This window comes from Scyliorhinus torazame, chromosome 18 (genome assembly GCF_047496885.1).
Source record: "Scyliorhinus torazame isolate Kashiwa2021f chromosome 18, sScyTor2.1, whole genome shotgun sequence".
In the NCBI taxonomy this organism is placed as follows: Eukaryota; Metazoa; Chordata; class Chondrichthyes; order Carcharhiniformes; family Scyliorhinidae; genus Scyliorhinus; species Scyliorhinus torazame.
Window position 1 is genome coordinate 160,869,003 of NC_092724.1, and position 27,170 is coordinate 160,896,172.

The 27,170-nt window shown below is 47.7% G+C and overlaps 1 long non-coding RNA gene across 1 annotated transcript; it reads right to left on the minus strand.

The window, feature by feature from the left end:
* Positions 1 to 773: 773 nt before the first annotated feature.
* LOC140395695 (uncharacterized) lies at positions 774 to 26,766 on the minus strand. Its single transcript, XR_011936281.1, has 4 exons — positions 26,706 to 26,766; positions 26,346 to 26,581; positions 23,788 to 23,849; positions 774 to 913 (listed from the first exon to the last, which is right to left on the minus strand). It is a non-coding gene; the product is annotated as an uncharacterized lncRNA (long non-coding RNA).
* Positions 26,767 to 27,170: the final 404 nt, after the last annotated feature.

Below are 27,170 nucleotides of genomic sequence, written 5' to 3' on the forward strand. Positions count from 1 at the left end.
CGCCGTTTTGGGCGCCAGTCGGCGGACATCGTGCCATTTCGGGAGAATTTCGCCCCTGATTTCCTGAATCCAAATATGACAAAGTAACAATCTAAGCACAGCCAGTAAGTGGGCAGCACGGTAGCACAGTGGGTAGAACTGTTGCTTCACATCTCCAGGGTCCCAGGTTCGATTCCTGACTTGGATCACTGACAGTATGGAGGCTGCACGTCCTCCCAGTGTCTGCGTGGGTTTCCTCCGGGTGCTCTGCTTTCTTCCCACAAATGCCGAAAGACATGCTGTTAGGTAATTTGGACATTCTGAATTCTCCCTCTGTGTACCTGAACAGGTGCTGGAATGTGGCGACTCGGGGCTTTTCACAGTAACTTCATTGCAGTGTTAATGTAAGCCTACTCGTGACACTTAATAAAGATTTTAAAAAAAAAAAATAACAAGTGTTAATTGCAGGTATAAAATGCTGAGATGGAGTCATAATTCAGGATTGCTAAGCTAATGGGAGACAAAGAAGGGGCGGTACCAAAAACATGAATGTACAATAAGAGCTTGATCCTTTCTGCGCGTGGCTCTCTCTTCTTTGTCCTCTTTCGTTTGCCCCTCTGGGCCTTTTGTTTCACTTGTTTAAATTTGAAATTGTGCTAACCAAGTTTTGCAATAAATTCAATCTCAACCTACAACTGAACCCCGACTCTTTTGAGATCCCACATGAGCTAAAGAAAGAGAGAGCACAATGGTGAAAAATTGGTAACCGAGAAAGTAACTAAAAGTAGTTTTACCTCGTAAGTACTAATAATGTTTAGTCTGTAAAAGAGTGGAATATAAATCAGGCAAACGATTATCGATGCTAATAAAAAAGTACAGTTGAGCAACAGAACATTCAATCCGATGTTGTACACTTCAGCTGGATAGCCAAGCACTGAAAGCACAAGCAGAAATGGAAAGATTAGTCTAAATTGAAGCATCAAAAACACAGGATTTAAAAAAAACATGTCATATTTCTTGGGTGCAATGTTTTTTAACACTGTACATGTGTTCCCAACTGCCCCTAGTCCCCAATGGTGCAGTCCCCGCTACCCCCCTCCCTCCCCCACTCCCCCGTGTCCTCGCAGTGATCCTCGACCTGCTCAGCTTTCCGTGCTCTTCTGCTGCGTCGAGGTGTTTCCTAGGATGCACATCAGGGGTAAAGGCAACCTGCTGCTTAGAGCATCCTGTGGGCTTCGTTGTCCCTGGCAGGCATCCTCGGAGGCTGGAGCACCTGACTCACTTGCAGCCAGCACATGCCCCACCCTGCCACCCTGGTCTAGGGTCTGATTCCAAGGTGCGGCGGTTGTCGGGGAGGGGGGGGGGACCTCTGAAAGTTGATGCCCGCCGCCACTTCATAGGTTGGCTCCAGGAGCCCGTAGGGCCCGGGGCGCCATATCGGGACGGAGAGGAAGCTGGATTGAGCTCCGGCTGCTTCCCAATTCATCTGGCAGTGCCAGCCCTGGCAGCTCCCCAATGTCTGCACCACGGTCGTCCTCGGCGATGCTCTTCAGTGACTGGGACATGCCCTGGAGCTTCCCAGCAAGGTCAATCTGTGTCCGGGACATGCGCTGGAGTGCCTTGGCAATGCTCACCTGACACTGTGACATGCTCCGTAGCGCCTCAGAAAGGTCCACCTGGAACTGGGACAGGTCCCCCAGCGAGTCGGACATGCTAACGAGTCACCCAGCCACGGCCATCACTGACTGAGCCACGTCGAACATCAGGCTCTCCACGGTGTCGCCACCCTGGGTTGACCTGGGTGCCACACATTGCTGGCGCTATCTCCAGCGCCCGTCTTCTGGATCTCCTCCAATTGGCTATGGACATGCTGGAATGTCGCTGACATCCCCCTCTGAATATCACAATCACACCCCGTCGACTGCATAAGTTCTGGGTAAACCTGGTGCAGAGGTTCAGCATCTCACTGGAATCCAGCTGGATCCTGAAATACAGCAGACCTCCAACTGTTGCCCTCCAACTGCTGACTTTTTAAAAATTAATTTACGGGATGTGGGCGTCGCTGGTTCGGCCAGCATTTATTGCCCCATCTCTAATTGCCCTCCAGGAGGTGGTGGTGAGTTGCCTTCTTGAAGCGCTGCAGTCCTTGTGGTGTAGGTACCCCCATTGTGCTGTTAGGGAGGGAGTTCCAGGATTTGCACCCAGCAATAATGAATGAGTGGAAATATATTTCCAAGTCAGGGTGGCGAGTGACTTGGGAGGGGAACCTTCAGGTGGTGGGGTTCCCAGGTATCTGCTGCTCTTGACCTTCTAAATGGTAGTGGATTTGGAAGGAGCTATCGAATGAACCTTGGTGAGCTACAGCAGTGCATCTTGTAGATGGTACACATGGCTGCCACTGTTTGTCGGTGGTGGTGGGCTTGAATGTTTGTGGAACGAGGAACAATCAAGCGGGCTGCTTTGTCCTGGATGGTGTCGAGCTTCTTGAGTGTTGTTGGAGCTGCACTCATTCAGGCACGTGGACAGTATTCCATTACACTCCCGACTTGTGCCTCGTACATGTTGGACAGAGTTTGGGGGGTCAGGAGGGGAGTTACTCGGCATAGGATTCCTAGCCTTTGGCCTGCCCTGTATTAATATGGCTAGTTCAGTTTCTGATCAATGGTAACCCCCGGGATGTTGATTGTAGGAGATTCAGCGATGGTAATGCCATTGAATGTCATAGGGCGATGGTCAGATCTTCTCTTGGAGGAGATAGTCATTGCCTGCCATATGTGTGGCACAAATGTAACTTGCCACTTGTCAGCCCAAGCCTGGATATTGTCCAGGTCTTGCTACGTTTGGACATGAACTGCTTCATTATCTGAGGAGTCGTGAATGGTGCTGAACACTGTGCATTCATCTGCAAACGTCCCCACTGCTGACCTCAGAAGGAAAGTCATTAATGAAGCAGCAGAGGATGGTTGGACCTAGGATATTACCCTGAGGAACTCCTGCAGTGATGTCCTTGGGCTGAGATGATTGATCTCCAACCACCACAACCATCTTCCGTTGTGCCGGGTATGACTCCAACCAATGGAGAGTTTCCCCCCTGATTCTCATTGACTCCAGTTTTGCTAGGGCTCCTTGATGCCATCCTCGGTCAAATGCTGCCTTGATGTCAAGGGTAGTCACTCTCACCTCACCTCTGGCATTCAGCTCCTTTGTCCATGTTTGAACCAAGGCTGTAATGAGGTGAGGAGCTGAGTGACCCTGGCAGAACCCAAACTGAGCGTCCGTGAGCAGGCTATTGCTGAGTAAGTGCCACTTGATAGCACTGTTGATGACTCCTTCCATCACTTTGCTGATGATGGAGAGTAGACTGATAAGTGGTAATTGGCTCGGTTGCATTTGTCCTGTTTATTATGTACAGGACACTGCTGGGCAATTTTCCACATTGCCCGTCCTTGGCCACCCCCGCGACTTCAAGGCCCCGTTCCTTGTAAGGGGGTGATTATTCTGATGTTTGGCTCCCCGCCGCCTGTCTGGGCCCTCTCCCATCTACTGTGCACACAGGGGGCATTGTTAGCCACATGCATCGCTCATCTTGCAGGGTGAGGAGGGGGTGGCAGGCGTGAGCAGCACAGCTGGACATAGGTGGGTCAGGACACGGTGTGGTGCTGGGCCAGGGCGGTGCCAGGTAGCTGGTGTCAATCCACCTGTGTGGCCCGGTGGAGGTCATTGATCATCTTGCATCACTGGTCCTCCTGTTGATGCTCCCCGAGCTGACGGCCGCTGCCACTTCCTCCCAGGCGATACTGGCTGCCCTGTGGCTGACCTTCCGAGCCAATCGGGCGAACACATCATTCCGTCTGGACTCGACCCCGTCAAACAATCTGGCCAGGTCGGCATCCCCAAATTGTAGAGCTGATCTCCTCGGGGCTTTGGCTGCGAGCTGTATGGTCTTTCTCTGTTGGATTGCTTTAAGGGTGGCACGGTAACAAAATGGTTAGCACTGGTGCATCACAGCTCCAGGGTCGCAGGTTCGATTCCCGGCTTAGGTGACTGACTGTGTGAAGTCTGCACGTTCTCCCCGTGTCTGCGTGGGTTTCCTCCGGGTGCTCCGGTTTCCTCCCACAGTCCAAAGACGTGCAGGTTAGGTGGATTGGCCACGCTAAATTGTCCTTAATGTCCAGAAAGGTTAGGTGGGGTTACTGCGATAGGGTGGAGGTGTGGGCATAAGTAGGGTGCTCTTTGCAAGGGCCGGTGTGGACTTGACAGGCCGAATGGCCTCCTTCTGTAAGTCTATGTAAAACTATGCAAGTACTGCTCCCCCTTGTTGGCTGGGAGCTAGCGGGCACAGTCCCAGCAAATCAGCCGGCGGGATCATCATTTGCGGAGTGAAGCCCATGGGGCTTCGTTAAGTTTTTTTTAAACCCCTCTGTAGCTCATTCAAGTCGAGAAGAGATGAAATCAATCGAGGCTTTATTAAGCAAGACTTGTTCCCCAGCAGCTCAGTTACAGAATGCGGCTGCTGGGAGAACTCGAGCTCTTATACTCCGCCTTCCGGGCGGAGCCAGAAGGTGGCAGATCCAACCAGGACCCAGGACCCGTCAGCCAATAGCCTCTCGGCTTCACAGGTACCGCATTCCCCCTAATACATACCACCACATTCACCCCTTGTTAAAAAAGAACCCGGCGGGGTGGTGTTTCGCATGGTGGTAGGGGTTTACAAGGCTGGTCCTGGAACAAATTTCGAACAGTGGCTATGCATTTAGCGCAACAGTTAACTATGTACAAGTTTTGTCAGAATTATTACGTACAGGTTTTGTCAGAATCATTATGTACAGGTTTTGTCAGAATCATTATGTACAGGTTTTGTCAGAGTTATATACAAATATTTCTGGTGTCACGCGGATTCCACGAGTCAAGCGAGTGCCCTGGTCATCCTTGTCGATCGCCTCAGCCCCGGTGGTGGTACAGGTGTTGGCTCGGACACTGTCGGCTCTGGGAGCGTTGCGCTGTTCGTTCCTGTTTCTTTACTCCTGGGCGGGCATGGGAGGAGGACCGATCCACCCGGGAAGGGGGCGGTCGGGGGTGCGCCGGTGGCAGGGAGGGGGTGACTGGTGTTGGGAGTGTGTGTGTGTTTCCGGCGGGCGCCAGGTCCCGCAGGGAGACAGTGTCCTGTCGGCCGTCGGGGTATGCCACGTAGGCGTACTGAGGGTTTGCGTGGAGAAGGTGAACCCTCTCGCCCAACGGGTCCGATTTGTGTGCCCGCACATGCTTTCGGAGCAAGATGGGTCCTGGGGCTGCCAGCCAGGTCGGCAGCGACGTTCCGGAGGAGGACTTCCTAGGGAAGACAAGGAGACGCTCGTGAGGCGCGTGCGAGTGGTTAGTGGTGGTACACAGCAGCGACCGGATGGAGTGGAGGGCATTCGGGAGGACTTCCTGCCACCGGGAAACGGGGAGATCTCTGGACCATAGGGCCAGTAGGACGGTCTTCCAGACCGTACCGTTCTCCCTCTCTACCTGACCGTTTCCCCGGGGGTTGTAGCTGGTCGTCCTGCTCGAGGCAATGCCCTTGCTGAGCAGGAACTGACGCAGCTCGTCACTCATGAAGGAGGACCCCGCGTCGCTATGGATGTACGCGGGGAAACCGAACAGTGTAAAGATGGTGCCAAGAGCTTTAATGACTGTGGCCGCTGTCATGTCGGGGCAGGGGATGGCGAAGGGGAAACGGGAGTACTCGCCCACCACGTTCAGGAAGTATGCGTTGCGGTCGCTGGAGGGGAGGGGGCCTTTGAAATCCAAACTGAGGCGTTCAAAGGGACGGGAAGCCTGTATCAGGAGCGCTCTATCTGGCCTGAAAAAGTGCGGTTTGCACTCTGCGCAGATTTGGCAGTTCCTGGTGACTGTACGGACCTCCTCCACAGAGTAGAGGAGGTTGCGGGACTTCACAAAATGGTAGAATCGAGTGACCCCCGGGTGGCAGAGGTCCTCGTGGAGGGCTTGGAGGCGGTCTACTTGTGCGTTGGCACATGTGCCGCGGGATAGGGCAGTAGAGCGGAGCTGCTGATTGGTGTTGCTAGGGAAATATGCATACCTCCGTCATGGTCACCCTAATTTGAAGGTAGTTTGTGGAGGAGCTGTTGGCAAGTGACACTTGGACCCAAAACACTTCTTCAGTGTTTCCCCCCCTGCCCCCTCCTCTAACCAAAAAAAAACAACTGCTGTAAAGATCAAGAGGAAGGCTCGAGGTCAGGTAGAAGTAGAAAGTTGCACCGTGACGCCACAGCCTGCAGGTAAGGGATTGGCTGGTGACTGGTAAGTAGTTTTTCTTTTATATTCCCTCAGGTGTTATCGTGCAGGGCGCAGAGGTTGCTGAGTGAGTGCTTGCTGAGAAGGGGAGTAAATAACAGGTAAGCTCTTTCATTTTCTTTTTTTATCTAGGGGGATGGCAGGGAAGGTAGTGCAATGTTCCTCCTGCAGAATGTTTGAGGTGAGGGACGCCGACAATGTCCCTGCTGATTTCATCTGTGGGAAGTGCACCCATCTCCAGCTCCTTAGAAACCGTGTTAGGGAACTGGAGCTGGAGCTCGATGAACTTCGGATCATTCGGGAGGCAGAGGTGGTCATAGATAGAAGCTTCAGGGATGTAGTTACTCCGAAGAATAAAGATAGATGGGTGACGGTGAGAGGGGCTGGGAGGAAGGAGTCAGTACAGGGATTCCCTGTGGTCGTTCCCCTTAGTAACAAGTATACCGCTTTGGATACTGTTGGGGGGGGACGACTTACCAGGGGTAAGCCATGGGGTGCAGGTCTCTGGCACAGAGTATGTCCCTGTTGCTCAGAAGGGAAGGGGGGAGAGGAGTAGAGCCTTAGTCATTGGAGACTCCATAGTTAGGGGGATAGATAGGAGATTTTGTGGGAACGAGAGAGTTGGTGCCAGGTTGAGTGATGTCTCGGATCGTGTTTTCGGGATCCTTAAGGGGGAGGGGGAGCAGCCCCAAGTCGTGGTCCACATAGGTACTAACGACATAGGTAGGAAAAGGGATAGGGATGTAAGGCAGGAATTCAGGGAGCTAGGGTGGAAACTTAGATCTAGCACAAACAGAGTGATTATCTCTGGGTTGTTACCCGTGCCACGTGATAGCGAGACGAGAAATAGGGAAAGAGAGGAGTTGAACGCGTGGCTACAGGGATGGTGCAGGAGGGAGGGTTTCAGATTTCTGGATAATTGGGGCTCATTCTGGGGTCGGTGGGACCTCTACAAATGGGATGGTCTACACCTGGACCAGAGGGGTACCAATATCCTGGGGGGGAAATTTGCTAATGCTCTTCGGGAGTTCGATGTTGTGGCCATTTCGGAGACATGGATAGAGCAGGGACAGGAATGGTTGTTGCAGGTGCAGATATTTCAGTAAGCTCAGGGAAGGTGGTAAAAGAGGAGGAGGGGTGGCATTGTTAGTCAAGGACAGTATTACGGTGGCAGAAAGGACGTTTGATGAGGACTCGTCGATTGAGGTAGTATGGGCTGAGGTTGGAAACAGGAAAGGAGAGGTCACCCTGTTAGGGGTTTTCTATAGGCCTCCGAAAAGTTCCAGAGCTGTAGAGGAAAGGATTGCAAAGATGATTCTGGATAGGAGCGAAAGCAACAGGATAGCTGTTATGGGGGACTTTAACTTTCCAATATTGACTGGAAACGCTATAGTTCGAGTACTTTAGATGGGTCCGTTTTTGTCCAATGTGTGCAGGAGCGTTTCCTGACACAGTATGTAGATAGGCCAACGAGAGGTGAGGCCGTATTGGATTTGGTACTGGGTAATGAACCAGGACAGGTGTTAGATTTGGAGGTAGGTGAACACTTTGGTGATAGTGACCACAATTCGATTACGTTTACTTTAGTGATGGAAAGGGATAGGTATATACCGCAGGGCAAGAGTTATATCTGGGGGAAAGGCAATTATGATGCGATAAGGCAAGACTTAGGATGCATCGGATGGAGAGGAAAACTGCAGGGGATGGGCACAATGGAAATGTGGAGCTTGTTCAAGGAACAGCTACTGCGTGTCCTTGATAAGTATGTGCTTGTCAGGCAGGGAGGAAGTGGGCGAGCGAGGGAACCGTGGTTTACTAAGGCAGTCGAAACAGTTGTCAAGAGGAAGAAGGAGGCTTATGTAAAGATGAGACATGAAGGTTCAGTTAGGGCGCTCGAGAGTTACAAGTTAGCTAGGAAGGACCTAAAGAGAGAGCTAAGAAGAGCCAGGAGGGGACATGAGAAGTCTTTGGCAGGTAGGATCAAGGATAACCCTAAAGCTTTCTATAGATATGTCAGGAATACAAGAATGACTCGGGTAAGAGTAGGGCCAGTCAAGGACAGTAGTGGGAAGTTGTGCTTGGAGTCCGAGGAGATAGGATTGGATTGGATTTGTTTATTGTCACGTGTACCGAGGTACAGTGAAAAGTATTTTTCTGCGAGCAGTTCAACAGATCATTAAGTACATGAGAAGAAAAGGGAATAAAAGAAAATACATAATAGGGCAACACAACATATACAATGTAACTACAAAAGGAGGTGCTAAATGAATATTTTTCGTCAGTATTCACACAGGAAAAAGACAATGTTGTCGAGGAGAATACTGAGATTCAGGCTACTAGACTAGAAGGGCTTGAGGTTCATAAGGAGGAGGTGTTAACAATTCTGGAAAGGGTGAAAATAGATAAGTCACCTGGGCTGGATGGGATCTATCCTAGGATTCTTTGGGAAGCTAGGGAGGAGATTGCTGAGCCTTTGGCTTTGATCTTTAAGTCATCTTTGTCAACAGGAACAGTGCCAGAAGACTGGAGGATAGCAAATGTTGTCCCCTTGTTCAAGAAAGGGAGTAGAGACAACCCCAGTAACTATAGACCAGTGAGCCTTACTTCTGTTGTGGACAAAATCTTGGAAAGGTTTATAAGAGATAGAGTGTATAATCATCTGGAAAGGAATAATTTGATTAGACATAGTCAACACGGTTACGTGAAGGGTGGGTCGTGCCTCACAAACCTTATTGAGTTCTTTGAGAAGGTGACCAAACAGGTGGATGAGGGTAAAGCAGTTGATGTGGTGTATATGGATTTCAGTAAAGGGTTTGATAAGGTTCCCCACGGCAGGCTACTGCAGAAAATACGGAAGCATGGGATTCAGGGAGATTTAGCAGTTTGGATCAGAAATTGGCTAGCTGGAAGAAGACAAAGGGTGGTGATGGGGAGTGTTCAGACTGGAGTCCAGTTACTAGTGGTGTACCACAAGGATCTGTTTTGGGACCACTGCTGTTTGTCATTTTTATAAATGACCTGGAGGAGTTGCAGCTGTACAAAACTCTGGTGCGGCCGCATTTAGAGTATTGCGTGCAATTCTGGTCTCCGCATAATAGGAAGGATGTGGAAGCATTGGAAAGGGTGCAGAGGAGATTTACCAGAATGTTGCCTGGTATGGAGGGAAGATCTTATGAGGAAAGGCTGAGGGACTTGAGGCTGTTTTCGTTAGAGAGAAGAAGGTTAAGAGGTGACTTAATTGAGGCACACAAGATGATCAGAGGATTGGATAGGGTGGACAGTGAGAGCCTTTTTCCTCGGATGGTGATGTCTAGCACGAGGAGACATAGCTTTAAATTGAGGGGAGATAGATATAGGACAGATGTCAGAGGTAGGTTCTTTACTCAGAGAGTAGTAAGGGTGTGGAATGCCCTGCCTGCAACAGTAGTGGACTCGCCAACACTAAGGTCATTCAAATGGTCATTGGCTAGACATATGGACAATAAGGGAATAGTGTAAATGGGCTTTAGAGTGGTTTCACAGGTCGGCGCAACATCGAGGGCCGAAGGGCCTGTACTGCGCTGTAATGTTCTCTGTTTTATCTGACGGCTCGTTCAGCTTTCCGGGACGATACAAGATCTCATAGTTATAGGTGGAGAGCTCAATCCTCCACCTCAAGATCTTGTCATTCTTGATTTTGCCCCGCTGTGCATTATCGAACATGAAGGCTACCGACCGTTGGTCAGTGAGGAGAGTGAATCTCCTGCCGGCCAGGTAATGCCTCCAATGTCGCACAGCTTCCACTATGGCTTGGGCTTCCTTTTCCACTGAGGAGTGGCGGATTTCTGAGGCGTAGAGGGTCCGGGAGAAAAAGGCCACGGGTCTGCCCGCTTGGTTGAGAGTGGCCGCCAGAGCTACGTCGGATGCGTCGCTCTCGACCTGGAAGGGGAGGGACTCGTCGATTGCGTGCATCATGGCCTTTGCGATATCCGCTTTGATGCGGCTGAAGGCCTGGCGGGCCTCTGTCGACAGGGGGAAGGTAGTGGACTGGATTAACGGGCGGGCCTTGTCCCACTGGGCGTAATACGAAAAGAAGCCCAGGCAGCGTTTCAGGGCTTTGGAGCAGTGGGGGAGGGGAAATTCCATAAGGGAGCGCATGCGTTCGGGGTCGGGGCCTATCACTCCGTTGCGCATTACGTATCCCAGGATGGCCAGACGGTTGGTGCTAAAAACGCATTTTTCCTCATTGTAGGTGAGGTTCATGGCGTTAGCGGTCTGGAGGAATTTGCGGAGGTTGGCGTCGTAGTCCTGCTGGTCATGGTCGCAGATGGTTACGTTGTCGAGGTATGGGAACGTGGCCCGCAAACCGTGCTGGTCAACCATTCGGTCCATCTCCCGTTGGAAGACCGAGACTCCGTTCGTGACGCCAAATGGGACCCTTAAAAAATGGTAGAGCCGCCCATCTGCCTCGAAGGCCGTGTACTTGCAGTCACTCGGGCGCATGGGGAGCTGGTGGTATGCGGACTTGAGGTCCACGGTAGAAAAGACCTTGTACTGTGCAATCGATTGACCATGTCGGATATGCGGGGGAGAGGGTACGCATCTAGCTGTGTGTACCTGTTGATGGTCTGGCTATAGTCTATGACCATCCTTTGCTTTTCCCCGGTCTTCACAACTACCACCTGGGCTCTCCAGGGACTATTGCTGGCCTGGATTATGCCTTCCTTCAGCAGCAGCTGGACTTCGGACCGGAGAAACGTCCGATCCTGGACGCTGTATCGTCTGCTCCTAGTGGCGACGGGTTTGCAATCCAGGGTGAGGTTCGCAAACAAGGAAGGCGGTTCAACCTTGAGGGTTGCGAGGCTGCAGATAGTGAGTGGGGGTATTGGGCCGCCGAATTGGAACGTTAAGCTCTGAAGGTTACACTGGAAATCTAACCCCAATAGAGTGGGAGCGCAGAGTTGTGGGAGGACGTAAAGCCTATAATTTTTAAACACCCTCCCTTGCACCGTTAGGTTCGTGATGCAGAACCCTTTGATCTCTACAGAATGGGACCCTGCTGCCAGGAAAATCTTTTGGGTGCTCGGACGAATGGAAAGAAAACAGCGTCTTACCGTATCCGGGTGGATAAAACTTTCCGTACTCCCAGAGTCGATCAAGTATGGCATCTCGTACCTGTTGAACAGCACCGTTGTTGTTGCCGTCTGGAGCGTCCGGGGCCGCGATTGGTCCAGGGTCATCGAAACTAGTCGTGGTTGTTGCGTCGCAGCGTTTTCTTCAGACCCCGTGGAGCCGTCTATGCTGGGGTCCTTGGCTATCAGCCAAGATGGCGGCGCCATGGATCGCACGCGGTCAGGGGTGGACAAAATGGCCGCCCCCATGAATCGCACGTGGCCGGCGCGTCACAAGATGGCGGCGCCTATCCTCCCCGCGTGGTGTCCGGGACCCAAAATGGCGGCACCCGCGGGCCGCACATGGATCGTTGGGGGGGCTGAGTCTGCTGTCCCCATTCTCACCCAGGGATTGCGGCGACTGGCACACCACTGGACTGGCACACCACTGGACTGGCACACCACTGGACTGGCACACCACTGGACTGGCACACCACTGGACTGGCACACCATTGCGTAATGCCCCTTTTTGCCGCAGCTTTTACAAATAGCTGAGCGGGCCGGGCAGCGCTGCCGGGGGTGTTTCTCCTGCCCGCAAAAATAGCCCGGGATGGTCTGGTGCTCTAGCCGCGCAGGCTTGCGGGGGGGTGGGGGGTGCCGGGGAGTCGATCGCAACGGGGGTCCACTGAGCCCAAGGGGCTGCCGCGCGGTCGGGGCCGTAGGCGCGGGCGTTTTGTGAGGCCACGTCGAGGGAGGCCGCAAGGGCCTGTGCCTCTGAGTCCTAACGAGTCTCTCTCTAACAGTCTTTGGCGAATTTGAGAAGAAGTCATACCTGCCACAAACGCACCTCTGATTAGTAGTTCCGTGTGCTTGATCGCGCTCACCGACGGGCAGTTGCAGTTCCTCCCCAAAATCAAGAGTGCAATGTAGAATTCGTCGAGTGATTCTCCGGGGATTTGCCGTCTCGTCGCGAGTTGGTGGCGTGCGTAGACCTGGTTTTTGGGCCGAATGTAGACTCCTTTCAGCATGGCGAGCGCCGTCGGGAAATCCTCCGCATCTTCGATGAGCGTGTAGATCTCCGGGCTCACCCTGGAATGCAGGACCTGCATTTTCTGATCTTCCGTGGTCCGGCCGGGGGTCGTTCGAAGGTAACCTTCGAAGCATGCTAGCCAGTGTTTAAACATGGCCGCCGAGTTTGCTGCATAGTCTTTTAAGCTTGCTTAATAAATTGTAGCTCAACAATTACTCACGCAAGTCGAGAAGAGATTAAATCAATCGAGGCTTTATTAAGCAAGACTTGTTCCCCAGCAGCTCAGTTACAGAATGCGGCTGCTGGGAGAACTCGAGTTCTTATACTCCGCCTTCAGGGCAACTTCACAGGTACCTTATTACCCCTAATACATACCACCACACACTCTTAAACCCATTTTTCAAAAAAAAAAAAAAAAAACATTTGACATTTTTTGACTTGTTTAAAAAAAAAGCGGGAAAGAAAATTTTTTTCTTTTTTTCTCTTTCCATGTTTCCTCTTCAAAAAGTTTTTTTTTCCTCTTTCTCAACCTTCTTGACCCGGCGTGTGGGTGAGTGAGTGAGTGAGAGAGAGAGAGAGAGAGAGAGAGAGAGAGAGAGAGAGAGAGAGAGAGAGAGAGAGAGAGAGAGAGAGAGAGAGAGAGAGAGAGAGAGGCTTCTGGCTGGGCTAGGTGTCCTCCTTTGTTCCGCCGCCTGCCTCGTGGTCGCCGTCGGGGGCGGTCCCCGCCGCTGGCTTTGTCCCTGCGTTCTCCTGCCTCTCCTGCCGTGCGGGGGGGGGGGGGGGGGCGCTCGGTCCGAGTGTTCTCCTGCCGTGCCGGGGGGGGGGGCGCTCGGTCCGAGTGTTCTCCTGCCTCGCGGGGAGGGGGTCGGTCCCTGCCGCTGGCTCGGTCCCAGCGTTCTCCTGCCTCGCCGGCGGGGGCGGGGGGGGGGGGGGGGTTGCGCTCGGTCCCAGCGTTCTCCTGCCTCTCCTGCCGTGCGGGGGTCGGTCCCTGCCGCTGGCTCGGTCCTCGCTCGATCCTCGTGTTCTCCTGCCTCTCCTGCCGTGCGGGGGGTGGGGGGTCGGTCCCTGCCGCTGGCTCGGTCCTCGCTCGGTCCCAGCGTTCTCCTGCCGTGCAGGGGGGGGGGGGCGCGGTCCCTGCCACTGTCTCGGTCCTCGCTCGGTCCCCGTGTTCTCCTGCCTCTCCTGCCGCGCGGGGGGGGGGGGTCGGTCACTGCCGCTGGCTCGGTCTCGCTCGGTCCCAGCGTTCTCCTGCCGTGTGGGGGGGGGGTGCAGTCCGGCCTGTTTGCATGGTTTTTTTTTTGTCTCTCCCCCCGGGAATGGGCCACGACTGTCGGAGCTCCGAAGCCCGCGACCGCTCTCCTACCCTCTTTAAGTTGACCAATTAACGTTTGATACTGGTGAAGGCCTCACAGGGTCGAGCGTCAGGAAGCTCACGGCAGTTCCCATTCGCTACCATACTTGAAGTATCAGTTGAGTGGATCTTGTCAGAGCTGCTCCTAACGCATCCTGCCTTAAATAAGGAGACCAATACACTCGTTGAAGTTGGGAGCCATTGGAGATCATGGGTGATCGGTGAACAGCATTTGGTGCAAGTCGGAGTTTTGGAGAGTGGGAGATATTAAGCTGATTGGAGAACATTGAAAAGGTTGTGTGGAAATACCAAAAACAAAGACAAGAACAATCATATTACTGTAAATATTAGATAGAGGGAAAAAGTACCCCACTACATGAAGAAGCATAAAAATAAGTGAAAACAAAGGAGGCAATCATGGCGGAATCTTCCCAAAATTTGACTCAGTTTCATATTTAAAGGGAAAACCAGAGCGACTCCCACCAGCCCCTTTGGTGCGATCTAGACCAGAATTGTTAGACATTGGATGGGAAAAAGTGCCAGCATAGGTCTGAGTCTCCCGCACCGGGGTCATCTCAGCAGTTCAAACAAGTGGGTACAGCATTTAAATGGTTCCACAGCACTACTCACAGTCAAGCCAAGAGGATATCAACTAAAAAGCCAGCTCCATGGTTTACGAAGGGGGCTCTGACACAAAGGTTGGATGCCGTGGAGGAGTAACGGTCTACCGTCTACCTGCAAGTGGGCAGAAGGCCTTCCAGTAAGGTCACCAACTCCGCATGGGTTACTGTAGCCGTGCTATTGAGTGCCACCACACTTCGCAAGAGAATGGGGTGAAGTGCCAAAAGAAAATGAATTATCTCCTCCTTGCTGCTAGGGTGAATGCTTCTGGTCTAGTCTCACCACTCTCCCTCTCAGACACTCCTCACCATGCCACATGAATGTCACTTGCTGCCACCTCACTGGGCGCAACCACCCGACCTCCCACATGCTTCATCATTCATCCCTGCTGACACTCACATGCCAGGCAAGCATCATTTCCCTCTGACCCAGCACACGGCCTATTTACAATTGTCATGTGAGTACCTTTAAGAAATGGGTGTTTATAAATGGGTGTGTATATAAATATCTGTAGTGGGTGTACCTTTAAGAAATGGGTGTTTATTACTGCAGTGATGTCAGAGAGTGGGTGGAGCTGGGTTGTCTGTCAGTTTTCACTTTCGTTTTAGCTGTTTGCTGCAGGGTGTGTTTTAAATTCGTTTTCTGAGCTGGAGAGCTGCAGTCACAGCCAGAAGGTGTATTAGTCTCTCTCTCTGTAATCTAAAGACTGTAAATCGATCCTTTGGTGATGTCAAACTATTAACTGCTCTCAATAGTGAATTTAAACCTGATCTTTGTGTTTTGACTTTTTAAAAAAAGTCTTATGGATGTTAAAAGGACAGCTTACGGATTATTTAGTGTTGCATTCTTTGGGGTTGTATTTGAATTAACGGTTGCTAAGATGTTCACTGTATGTTTTAAAAAGGTTAACTTGAGTTCATAGAATAAACATTGTTTTGCTTTAAAAAATACTTTTCAATTTCTGCTGTGCCACTCCTGTAAAGTGGGCCCTGTACTCCCCATACCACAATCTATTAAAAGTTGTGGTCAGGTGAACTCCATGATACACTTTGGGGTTCTCTAAACACTGGCCCATAACAAATTGGGGGCTCGTCCTGGATAAACGTCTATCTATTGGATTGGCTTAGTGAACTTAGGGGTGAGCATATTGTGGTTGCATTTCAGGTGTGGTATTCCAGTTTTAAGTAGGGAGTGTGTTGTGGACAATGGCTCTTTCAGAGGCTCAGAAGTTTTTGGGGGTGGAGACGGTCACACGCAGCACCTTACGGACAGAGACTAAAAACAGACTTTTAGATTTAGCAAAAACATTGCAGTTAACATTACGTGACAAAATGCGAAAAGATGAGGAACTTACTGCGGTAACTGAGCATTTAAAATTGCCTGAGATACAGTCTGACTCATTAGAAATGGCAAAGATCCAGTTGCAGATTAAGCAACTTGAACATGAAAAAGAATTAAAGCAGCTTGAATATGCAATGAGAGAAAAAGAAAGAGAAAGGGAGATACAGATCGGGGGAAAGAAAAGGAGAGAGAAGAAAGAAACAAAGAAATAATAGTCCTAGCAGAACAAAAGGAAATAGATAGAGAGGAAAGGGAAAAAGAGAGAGAGTTTGAACTTCATAAAATGGCCATGAAACATAACAGTCAGTTAAAATTGGCAGACGTAAAGGGAAACGAGGCGGTGGAGGATAGTGATGTGGATAGTGAGAAAAAGCGTCAAAGTCGAAGGCTTGGTGGGGATCTATTTAAATATGTCCCAGCATTGCCAAGGTTTGACGAGAAGGAAGTGGAAGCCTTTTTCATTTCATTTGAGAAGGTCGCTAAACAAATGAAATGGCCACAAGAAATGTGGGTAATACTGATTCAAACAAAGCTGATAGATAGGGCTAGTGAAGTGTTTGCATCACTACCGGAGGAGGTATCTGGGACGTATGAGGAGATGAAAGCATTCATATTAGGTGCATATGAACTAGTGCCTGAAGCCTACAAACAAAGGTTTAGAAATTTAAGGAAAGAATTTGGTCAAATATACATGGAGCTTGAAAGGATCAAACAGAGTAATTTTGATAGGTGGAAAAGGGCTTTGAAAATGAAGCTCTCAGAGAAATTATATTTTTGGAGGAGTTTAAAAATTCAATTCCTGATGTAGTGAGAACTCATGTGGAAGAGCAGAGGGTTAAAACTGCGAGATTCGCAGCAGAAATGGCAGATGATTATGAATTAGTTCATAGATCAAAGCTTGGTTTCCGACATCAGTTTCAGCCTGTGAGGGATAGAAACTGGGGACATGAGAAATACTCAAGTGGTAAAGGTGATCTGAGGGAGATAATAAGGAGAGTGTACCTCAGATTATAAAAGAAATCCAGGAGGGTGGAAGAGACATGAAAAGTTTCAAATGTTTTCACTGTAATAAACTAGGCCATGTAAAGTCACAGTGTTGGTAGTTGAAGAAAAGCACTGGGAAGGCTGATGTGGTGAAACAGGATAAGACAGTGGGGTTTGTTAAAGTGGTGAAGGAAAGCCCACGTGAAGCGAAGGAGGTGCAAAAGATTGTGGAGCCTGATCAAGAGGTGATTGATAAGAAGGTGCCAGATCTCTTTAAAGAATTTACTTGTGTGGTAAAGTTTATTCAGGGGAATCAGGAGGAGCAGGTAAAGAAGTCACAATTTTAAGAGTTACGGGAGCTAGTCAATGTTTAATGGTAAGAGATGAGGAGTTATGTAGTTTGGGAAGAACATTGCCAGAAAAGGTGGCATTCAGAGTGAGAGGAGTAGTGTTCCATTATATAAGGTAAGGTTGGAAAGTCCAGTGAAGAGTGGTGAAGTAGTAGTAGGAGTAATAGATAAACTATCTTGAAGGACGAATATCCTGGGATTTGTCCGGATTGTGTAGTAACAAGGTCACAAAGTCACAGGTTAAGACAAGAGGAGAAATCAAAGAGTGACGATGCCGTTGAAGTGCAATTATCAGAAACGATTTTTGATCAGATGGTTGAAAAAGAACAAGAACAGGTGGAGGATGAGGTGGATATTTTTAGTTCGGGAAAATTGGCGGAGTTACAACAAAAAGATGTAGAAATAAAACGGATGTATCAGAAAGCATACACGGAAGAGAAATCCAAGTGTATACCAGAGTGTTAGTAAAAGTAATGTCTTGCTGAGAAAATTGAGACCTTTACATATGCAGGCGGATGAAAAGTGGGCAGGAGTTCATCAAGTAGCATTGCCGGTAGGGTATATAAAGGAGGTGTTGCGAGTTGCACATGAGGTACCAGTCGGAGGTCATTTGGGGATCAGGAAAATTCAAGCTAAAATCCAGAAACATTTTGATTGGCCTGGACTACATAAAGATGTCGTTAAATTTTGTCAATCATGTCACACATGTCAAGTGATAGGGAAACCTCAAGCAGTGATAAAACCAGCGCCCTTAATAACCATTCCAGCATTTGAGGAAACTTTTACAAGGGTCCTAATTGATTGCGTAGGCCCGCTTCCTAAAACGAAAAGTGGAAATCAATATTTTTTGACAATAATGGATGTGTCTACTAAGTTTCCAGAAGTCATTCCAGTATGTAATATTACAGCTAACAAGATTGTGGAGGAGTTACTTAAATTCTTTACTAGATATGGACTACCCATAGAAATACAATCGGATCAAGGATCAAATTTTACCTCAAGATTATTCAAAGAAATTATGGATATCTTAGGATTAAAACAATTTAAATCAACTGCGTACCATCCAGAATCGCAGGGAACGTTAGAAAGGTGGCATCAGACATTAAAGACAATGTTGAGGGCTTATTGTCATGATTATCCCGAGGATTGGGATAAAGGAATTCCATTCGTACTGTTTGCAATTGGGATGCACCTAATGAGTCAACCAAATTCAGTCCTTTTGAACTAATTTTTGGTCATGAGGTAAGAGGACCACTTAAATTGATTAAGGAAAAATTGATGAGTGAGAAATCGGAAGTTACATTATTGGATTACGTGTCAAATTTTAGGGAACGATTAAATAGCGCAGGTGAATTGGCTAGACAACATTTAAAAGGTACACAAAATGAGATGAAACGGGTCGCGGACAAGAAATCCAAAGTTCATAGTTTTGCCAGTGGAGATAAAGTTTTAGTATTGTTACCAGTTGTAGGTGAACCTTTAAAAGCTAGGTTTTGTGGACCTTATCGGATTGAAAGGAAATTGAGTGAGGTGAATTATGTGGTAAAAACACCAGATAGGAGGAAGACTCACCGAGTGTGTCATGTGAATATGCTTAAAAGGTACTTTGAAAAGGAAGGAGAGAAAAAGGAGGAGGTTTTAATGATTCTAGCTCAAAGTGACGCACCAAATCCAGATGACTGTGAATTTGACATACCTCAAATGAAATTGGAAAATGAGGATGTTCTTAAAAATTGGGATTAATTGTTGAGTTACCTTCCACAGGAAAAACAGACTGACCTGAAAGAGTTATTGATATCACGTGGGCAAGTTTGTAGAGATAAAATGGGAAGTACTAAAATGGCTAGACATGATGTAGATGTGGGAAAGGCTGTTCCAATCAAACAACATCCATATAGACTTAATCCTTTAAAATTGGCACAGGTTAACAAAGAGATTGAGAGTATGCTTAAAAATGGCAAAATTTTCATTTTTTTCATTTTTTTTCAGTGGGTTGCAGGTAAATGGAGCTCACCCATAGTGGTGGTGCCTAAACACGACGGTACCCAACGGCTGCATGTGGACTATAGAAAGGTCAAAGCAGTTACAAGAACAGACTCTTATCCTATCCCACGGTTGGAGGATTGCATTGAGAAAGTGGGACAATCAGCTTTTATTTCCAAACTGGATTTACTTGAAGGTTACTAGCAGGTACCTTTATCTGAAAAGGGCAAAGGAGATTTCAGCTTTCATGACTCCAGATGGTATATACCAATTCAAAGTTATGCCATTTGGCATGACAAACCCCCCAGCCACATTTCAACGGTTAACTAACAAAGTCGTTTCAGGATTACCCAATTATGTGGTATACATTGACGATCTGGTAATTTTCAGCCAGATATGGAAAGAACATTTAAAACATCTGACGGAGTTATTCGATCGACTTCAGGAGGCAGGTTTGGTGACAAATCTAGCCAAAAGTGAATTTGGAAAAGCCCAAGTCATTTTCCTTGGCCATATAATCGGACAGGGTCGAATGGTCACACGGGATGTGAAACCAACAGTTATTGAGGAGTTTCCGATACCCTCAAGACAAAGGGTAATAATGCGATTTCCTGGCATGAGTGGATTTGATCGAACATTTGTGAAAAGATTTTGTAGAGTGGTTGCTCCACTGATGGACTTGCTGAAGAAATGTCAAAACTTTCAGTGGATAGCAGAGTTTCAACATGCATTTGACTGCCTGAAAGCTGTGATAACCAGTGTTGGAAAATTACAAGGGACTCTGATCAGATTGAACTAAAGTATCTGACTTTAAAGAGAAATGCTGACGCGTAGAGAAATGGACAGATCGTGCAGAGACCTTCTTGTTCAAAGAGACTGTCAATCGTGAAGGATTCCAATTGGAGGAAGAACAAAAAAAAAATGGACTATATTATTATAGCTGTTTCCGTGTGTTGTTTCTTGAAACAAAAAAGTATATTTACTGTGTGCAGTTCTTAAAGGATAGTGAAAAGTTGAGAAACGAAACCACCTTGAAGTTGACGGGTTTTTTTTTTCTTGGGGGGGGGGGAGGTGTCATGTGAGTGTACCTTTAAGAAATGGGTGTTTATTACTGCAGTGATGTCAGAGAGCGGGTGGAGCTGGGCTGTCTGTCAGTTTTCACTTTCGTTTTAGGCTGTTTGCTGCAGGGTGTGTTTTAAGACCAGAAGACCACAAGACATAGGAGCGGAAGTAAGGCCATTCGGCCCATCGAGTCCACTCCACCATTCAATCATGGCTGATTTCAACTCCATTTACCCGCTCTCTCTCCATAGCCTTTAATTCCTCGAGAAATCAAGAATTTATCAACTTCTGTCTTAAAGACACTCAACGTCCCGGCCTCCACCGCCCTCTGTGGCAATGAATTCCACAGACCCACCAGTCTCTGGCTGAAGAAATTTCTCCTCATCTCTGTTTTAAAGTGACTCCCTTTTATTAAAAGGCTGTGCCCCCGGGTCCTAGTCTCCCCTGTTAATGGAAACAACTTCCCTACATCCACCCTATCTAAGCCATTCATTATCTTGTAAGTTTCTATTAGATCTCCCCTCAACCTCCTAAACTCCAATGAATATAATCCCAGGATCCTCAGACATTCATCGTGTGTTAGGCCTACCATTCCTGGGATCATCCGTGTGAATCTCCGCTGGACCCGCTCCAGTGCCAGTATGTCCTTCCTGAGGTGTGGGGCCCAAAATTGCTCACAGTATTCTAAATGGGGCCTAACAAATGCTTTATAAAGCTTCAGAAGTACCTCCCTGCTTTTATATTATCTTGAGATAAATGACAACATTGCATTTGCTTTCTTAATTACGGACTCAACCTGCAAGTTTACCTTTAGAGAATCCTGGACTAGGACTCCCAAGTCCCTTTGCACTTCAGCATTATGAATTTTGTCACCGTTTAGAAAATAGTCCATGCCTCTATTCTTTTTTCCAAAGTGCAAGACCTCGCACTTGCCCACGTTGAATTTCATCAGCCATTTCTTGGACCACTCTCCTAAACTGTCTAAATCTTTCTGCAGCCTCCCCACCTCCTCCATACTACCTGCCCCTCCACCTATCTTTGTATCATCGGCAAACTTAGCCAGAATGCCCCCAGTCCCGTCATCTAGATTGTTAATATATAAAGAGAACAGCTGTGGCCCCAACACTGAACCCTGCGGGACACCACTCGTCACCGGTTGCCATTCCGAAAAATAACCTTTTTCCCAACTCTCTGCCTTCTGCCTGACAGCCAATCGTCAATCCATGTTAGTACCTCGCCTCGAATACCATGGGCCCTTATTTTACTCAGCAGTCTCCCGTGAGGCACCTTATCAAAGGCCTTTTGGAAGTCAAGATCGATAACATCCATTGGCTGTCCTTGGTCTAACCTATTTGTTATCTCTTCAAATAACTCTAACAGGTTTGTCAGGCACGACCTCCCCTTACTAAATCCATGCTGACTTTTAGTTTCGTTTCCAGAACTGGATAGCTGCAGTCACAGCCAGAAGGTGTGTAAGTCTCTCTCTCTCTAATCTAAAGACTATAAAATCGATCCTTTGGTGATTTAAAACTAATAACTGCTCTCAATAGTGAATTTAAACTGGTGTGTTTTAAAGGATTTTTCAGTCTTATGGATGTTAAAAGGACAGCTTAAGGATTACTTAGTGTGGTATTCTTTGGGGGTTGTATATGAATTAATGGTTGCTAAGATGTTCACTGTATGTTTTAAAAAGGTTAGCGTAAGTTCATAGAATAAACATTGTTTTGCTTTAAAAAATACTTTTCCATTTCTGCTGTCCCACACCTGTAGAGTGGGCCGTGTGCTCCCCATACCACAATCTATTAAAAGTTGGTGGTCAGGTGAACTCCATGATACAATTTGGGGTTCTCTAAACCCTGGCCCATAACACAATCTTTTCATCTGTCTCCCTGCAGGAAAGCTAGTTCACAACCGCTGCAAAGGCGGGCGGTGGGATGGCGGAAATCTGGATCCTCACACTTGTTCGAGGAGAGAGCACTGAAGTTCGCAGGGGCTGAACAAGAGCGGGCCTGAATGGAGAGCGAGGAGGGCAAAAGAGAAAAGTGGGAAACCTCTGCACTTTCATTCATCTACATAAACTCACGTGAATTCTGTCGTTCCCAGACCTTTGCCATTGCCATGCATTAATCCCATGCCCCTTCCCTGCAGGAAAATCATCCGAACAGCCTGGCCAGTCCACCAGTATGGATCCTGCAACAAGCCTTGATACCAGTTTGGAGATGTCGGAGGAGGACACTGAAGGCGTCACAGCTGTCACCTGCGCCCTCCTGTCTGCAGTGGTGAGCCAGGGCTTGATGTCCGCTCCATGGCGGAAGGTGTCCAGTGCACGGCTCAGGCCATGATCTCCACAGTTCAGGCCATGAACTAGATGGTTGAGGGCATCAACTGCATGGTGCCGACACACTAGGCACCCATGAGTGCCAGCATCAGATAAAGGTGGGGCTTCTGGATCTCACTCCAGCTGCGTCTCTGTCCCATCAGGGATCCATAAGTGGGTCGGGGCCCTCCAAGTCCCAAACTTCCAGAGGGCGCCTGCCAAGGTCATCTCAGGCAGCGGTGCATTGCAGAAAGTAGGCCGCCACAAGCTCAGATGTGGATCCTGGGAGACACCGAGATGTAGCTGGAGGGTAGGAGGGTTAAGAAATTGTAGTCACAGTGTGGGCACGGGTGACAGGCACTTAGAGATGTATAGCACGATGTTGGTTTATATTTTACTTCACAATGTATAAAATCGCATGTTTGTTCACCATCTTCAGGCTGATTAGATCTCCACTGATTAGAGTCATAGAGTCAGAGTTTTACAGCACAGAAAGAGGCCCTTCAGCCCATCGTGTCTGTGTTGGCCATCAAGCACCAATCAATTCTAATCCCATTTTCCAGCACTTGGCCCCTAGCCTTGTTTGCTATGCCATTTCAAGTGCTCATCCTTCAGAAACAGGAACCAGAACCAGCATTAACTAAATCAAAACAGAAAATGCTGGAAGTCCTCAGCAGATCAGGCAACATTGGAAAGATAAAAAAAGAGTTAAAGGACACAATCTAATAGCCTCGCAGAGCCCGACTGTTTCCATGCTGTAAACATCTATGACTCTATCTATGACTTGACATTGCGCTGACTGGGTGAGAAGCCCAACAAGGTCGAACGTTGCATTGTTACACCTGCCAATAAGATGATAATGCATGCAAATCAGGCTCGCGCCCCTCCTGCAAGCGAATACTTTTGTGTCATTGGAGGGGAGCTGGGAAAATTGCAAACCAAAATCTCTCAGTTGAGATTCGTGTTTTTGGCATCTCCTGAGGTTTAGCGGCCATTATGAGAATTGCACCGCAGCCACTAAATCGCAGCCTCAGATTCTAAGAGAAGATCAAATTAACATTTCTTTCTTAGTGAAATAAATAGTGTAAATTGGGGGCAAGGTCACTATTATAATCATAGATGGAGTTGGGCTTATGAAGTTTACACATCCTCAAATATTTTTGATACATTTCAATCCAAATATTTGATCTGTGTGTAAATTGAGTGGTTGTCCAAACACAAATCGGCTGCTATCTCCATGGGGCCATTAAACTGAGAACCATCTATATCCTTCAAAAACTGAAGTAAATCTGTACATTGTATGCTAATAATCAAATAATTGTAGGCAAACATTTTGCTCCTGTACAGACATTAATTTCTGTCGAGAAAACAAATATACCTACTTGTGATGGCAGACATGAAACTGGCAGCCAGCGAAAAAGCAATTGGGTAGGCAGATATTTGTCTGTTTTAAACAAAACAAAATGATGCAGTCATTAGAACAAAGAACAATACAGCACAAGAACAGGCCCTTCGGCCCTCAAAGCCTGCAACGGTCATGGTACCACCCTTGGTCAAAACCCTCAGCACTTCCTAGTGCCGTATCCATCTATACCCATCCTATTCATGTGTTTGTCAAGATGCCTTTAGAACGCCGTTAATGTATCCACTTCCACAACCTCCCTTGGCAATGCGTTCCAGGCACTCATTTCTGTGTAAAAACCCTTCCTCGCACATCTCCTCTAAACCTTGTCCCACAGACCTTAAACTTATGCCCCCTGGTGACTGACCCCCTCCACCCTGGGAAAGAGTGCCTGCCCATCCACTCTATCCATGCCCCTCATAATCTTGCAGACCTCTTTATTAGGTCACCCCTCAACCTCCGTCGTTCTAATGTAAACAGTCCGAGTCTATTCAGCCTCTCCACATAGCTAACACCCTCCAGACTAGGCAGCATCCTGGTAAACCCTTCGCTGCACCCTCTCCAAAGCCTCCACATCCTTCTGGTAGTGTGGCAACCAGAATTGTGCGCAATGTTCCAAGTGCGACCTCACCAAGGTTCTATACAATTGTAGCATTGTCATGTGAGGGTACCTTTAAGAAATGGATGTTTAAGCAATGTACCTTTAAGAAATGAAGCTGATCATATTACTGAAGTGATGTCAGAGGGTGGGGGCAGCTGAGCTCACTTCTGCTTTTTGAGTTTCAGTTTGAGAAAGCAGCTGGGAGTGTCTTGTGTGTTTTGCTGTGAGCTGCATGAAGAAACACAGAGCTGGTCTGTTGATTTCTGCAATCCAAAGACTAAATATATTGAATGTAACCTAATGTGCTCCTATTTATGAAGGTTTGAAGTCTTTTGGATGTTTAAAGGAACAGTTTAAAGGATTATTTAGTGTTGTAGTCTTTTGGGGTTATCTTTGAAGTAATGGGTGTTAAGATTCAATGTTTGTTTTAAAAGGGTTAACTTGAGTTCATAGAATAAACATGGTTTTGTTTTGAAAACCACTTGGCCATTTCTGCTGTAACACACCTGGAGAGTACGTGGTGTGCTTCCCACACCACAATCTATTAGAAGTTGTGGGTCGGTTGAACACCATGAAACACTTCGGGGTTCTGTAAACCCGGACCTGTAACAGCATGATTTGCCAGTTTTTATACTCAATGTCCCGTCCAATGAAGGCAAGCATTCCATAAGACCATAAGACATAGGAGTGGAAGTAAGGCCATTCGGCCCATCGAGTCCACTCCACCATTCAATCATGGCTGATTTCAACTCCATTTACCCGCTCTCTCTCCATAGCCTTTAATTCCTCGAGAAATCAAGAATTTATCAACTTCTGTCTTAAAGACACTCAACGTCCCGGCCTCCACCGCCCTCTGTGGCAATGAATTCCACAGACCCACCACTCTCTGGCTGAAGAAATTTCTCCTCATCTCTGTTCTAAAGTGACTCCCTTTTATTCTAAGGCTGTGCCCCCAGGTCCTAGTCTCCCCTGCTAATGGAAACAACTTCCCTACATCCACCCTATCTAAGCCATTCATTATCTTGTAAGTTTCTATTAGATCTCCCCTCAACCTCCTAAACTCCAATGAATATAATCCCAGGATCCTCAGACATTCATCGTATGTTAGACCTACCATTCCTGGGATCATCCGTGTGAATCTCCGCTGCACCTGCTCCAGTGCCAGTATGTCCTTCCTGAGGTGTGGGGCCCAAAATTGCTCACATTATTCTAAATGGGGCCTAACTAATGCTTTATAAAGCTTCAGAAGTACATCCCTGCTTTTATATTCCAAGCCTCTTGAGATGAATGAGAACATTGCATTTGCTTTCTTAATTACGGACTCAACCTGCAAGTTTACCTTTAGAGAATCCTGGACTAGGACTCCCAAGCCCCTTTGCACTTCAGCATTATGAATTTTGTCACCGTTTAGAAAATAGTCCATGCCTCTGTTCTTTTTTCCAAAGTGCAAGACCTCGCACTTGCCCACGTTGAATTTCATCAGCCATTTCTTGGACCATTCACCTAAACTGTCTAAATCTTTCTGCAGCCTCCCCACCTCCTCCATACTACCTGCCCCTCCACCTATCTTTGTATCATCGGCAAATTTAGCCAGAATGCCCCCAGTCCCGTCATCTAGATCGTCTGCTTTCTTGACTACCTTGTCCACTTGTGTCGCCACTTTCAAAGATCTGTGGACCTGCACAGCCAGATCTCTCTGACTTTCTATATTCCTCGAAGAGTTTTGCCATTTACTGTATATTTCCCCTCCAAGTTAGACCTAGAAAAATGCATTACCTCACATTTGGCTTGATTAAACTCCATTTGCCATTTCTCTGCCCAAGTCTCCAACATATGTCCTGCTGTATCCTCTGACAATTTGGTGGAGTGACAGATAGTGTTGTAAATGTTCAATTCTAAAGTTTATTCACTACTTTTAAGTTTAAAATTTTTCTTACCGGTTGCCTACTAGGAATTCTTCTGTTGTTCTTTGCCCAGTTCCGCCACTTTTTAAAGCAGAAAATATCCCAATTGCAGTAGATATTAACAGCATAGAAGCAAAAACAACATAGTCCCAGACATTAAAGACACGATTTTCTGCCATGGTAGCTTCTTGTGCAAAAATGAAAACTCAAAAGTGCACAATGGTTATTCCATCAGTTAGTTCAGGGTCCACGACTAAAGTCTTCCTTCCCTGCAATGAAAAAGTTACTGATTAATAATAATGTAACTTAAGTAAGACAACTGGGACTTCTTAATTGTTCTGATAATCAGACGATGTCACAACATTTAAATATTCAGCTGATTCTAATCGTTACCCTTAGTCTTCCACAATTTTACCCATAATAATGTGTAATAATTCCAGGAGGTGCAGGGTAAATGGCAAAGCGGGTTTATTCTCCAACTTAAAGCTGGTTCCGGTCTGGAGAGGTCAATACTCAAGGCCCTGCTGGTAAGCCCCTTGGGCTGGCCTCCACTCGCTCAATACTGGAACTTGTTTTCTACAAAATCCCCAGGGAGATTTCACCCTTGGTCTTCATGAGGGTTATAACATTATCTTTTCAAATTTTTGAAACTGCCTGTTCACAATGTCTCCTTAACGTTTTGCAGTTTCAAGATGAACTGTGGATAACTTGTGATTTTTGTTCTGTCGGATTTGTATTGGCTACAAGATGCATAAATACAGATAAGAAAACTCATAAAACAAGAAGTTCAGGAGGCCTTGACTTATCGTGTCTGTCCCAGTAGTAATCCCACTTACATGCTCTCCTCCTCAGCTCTGC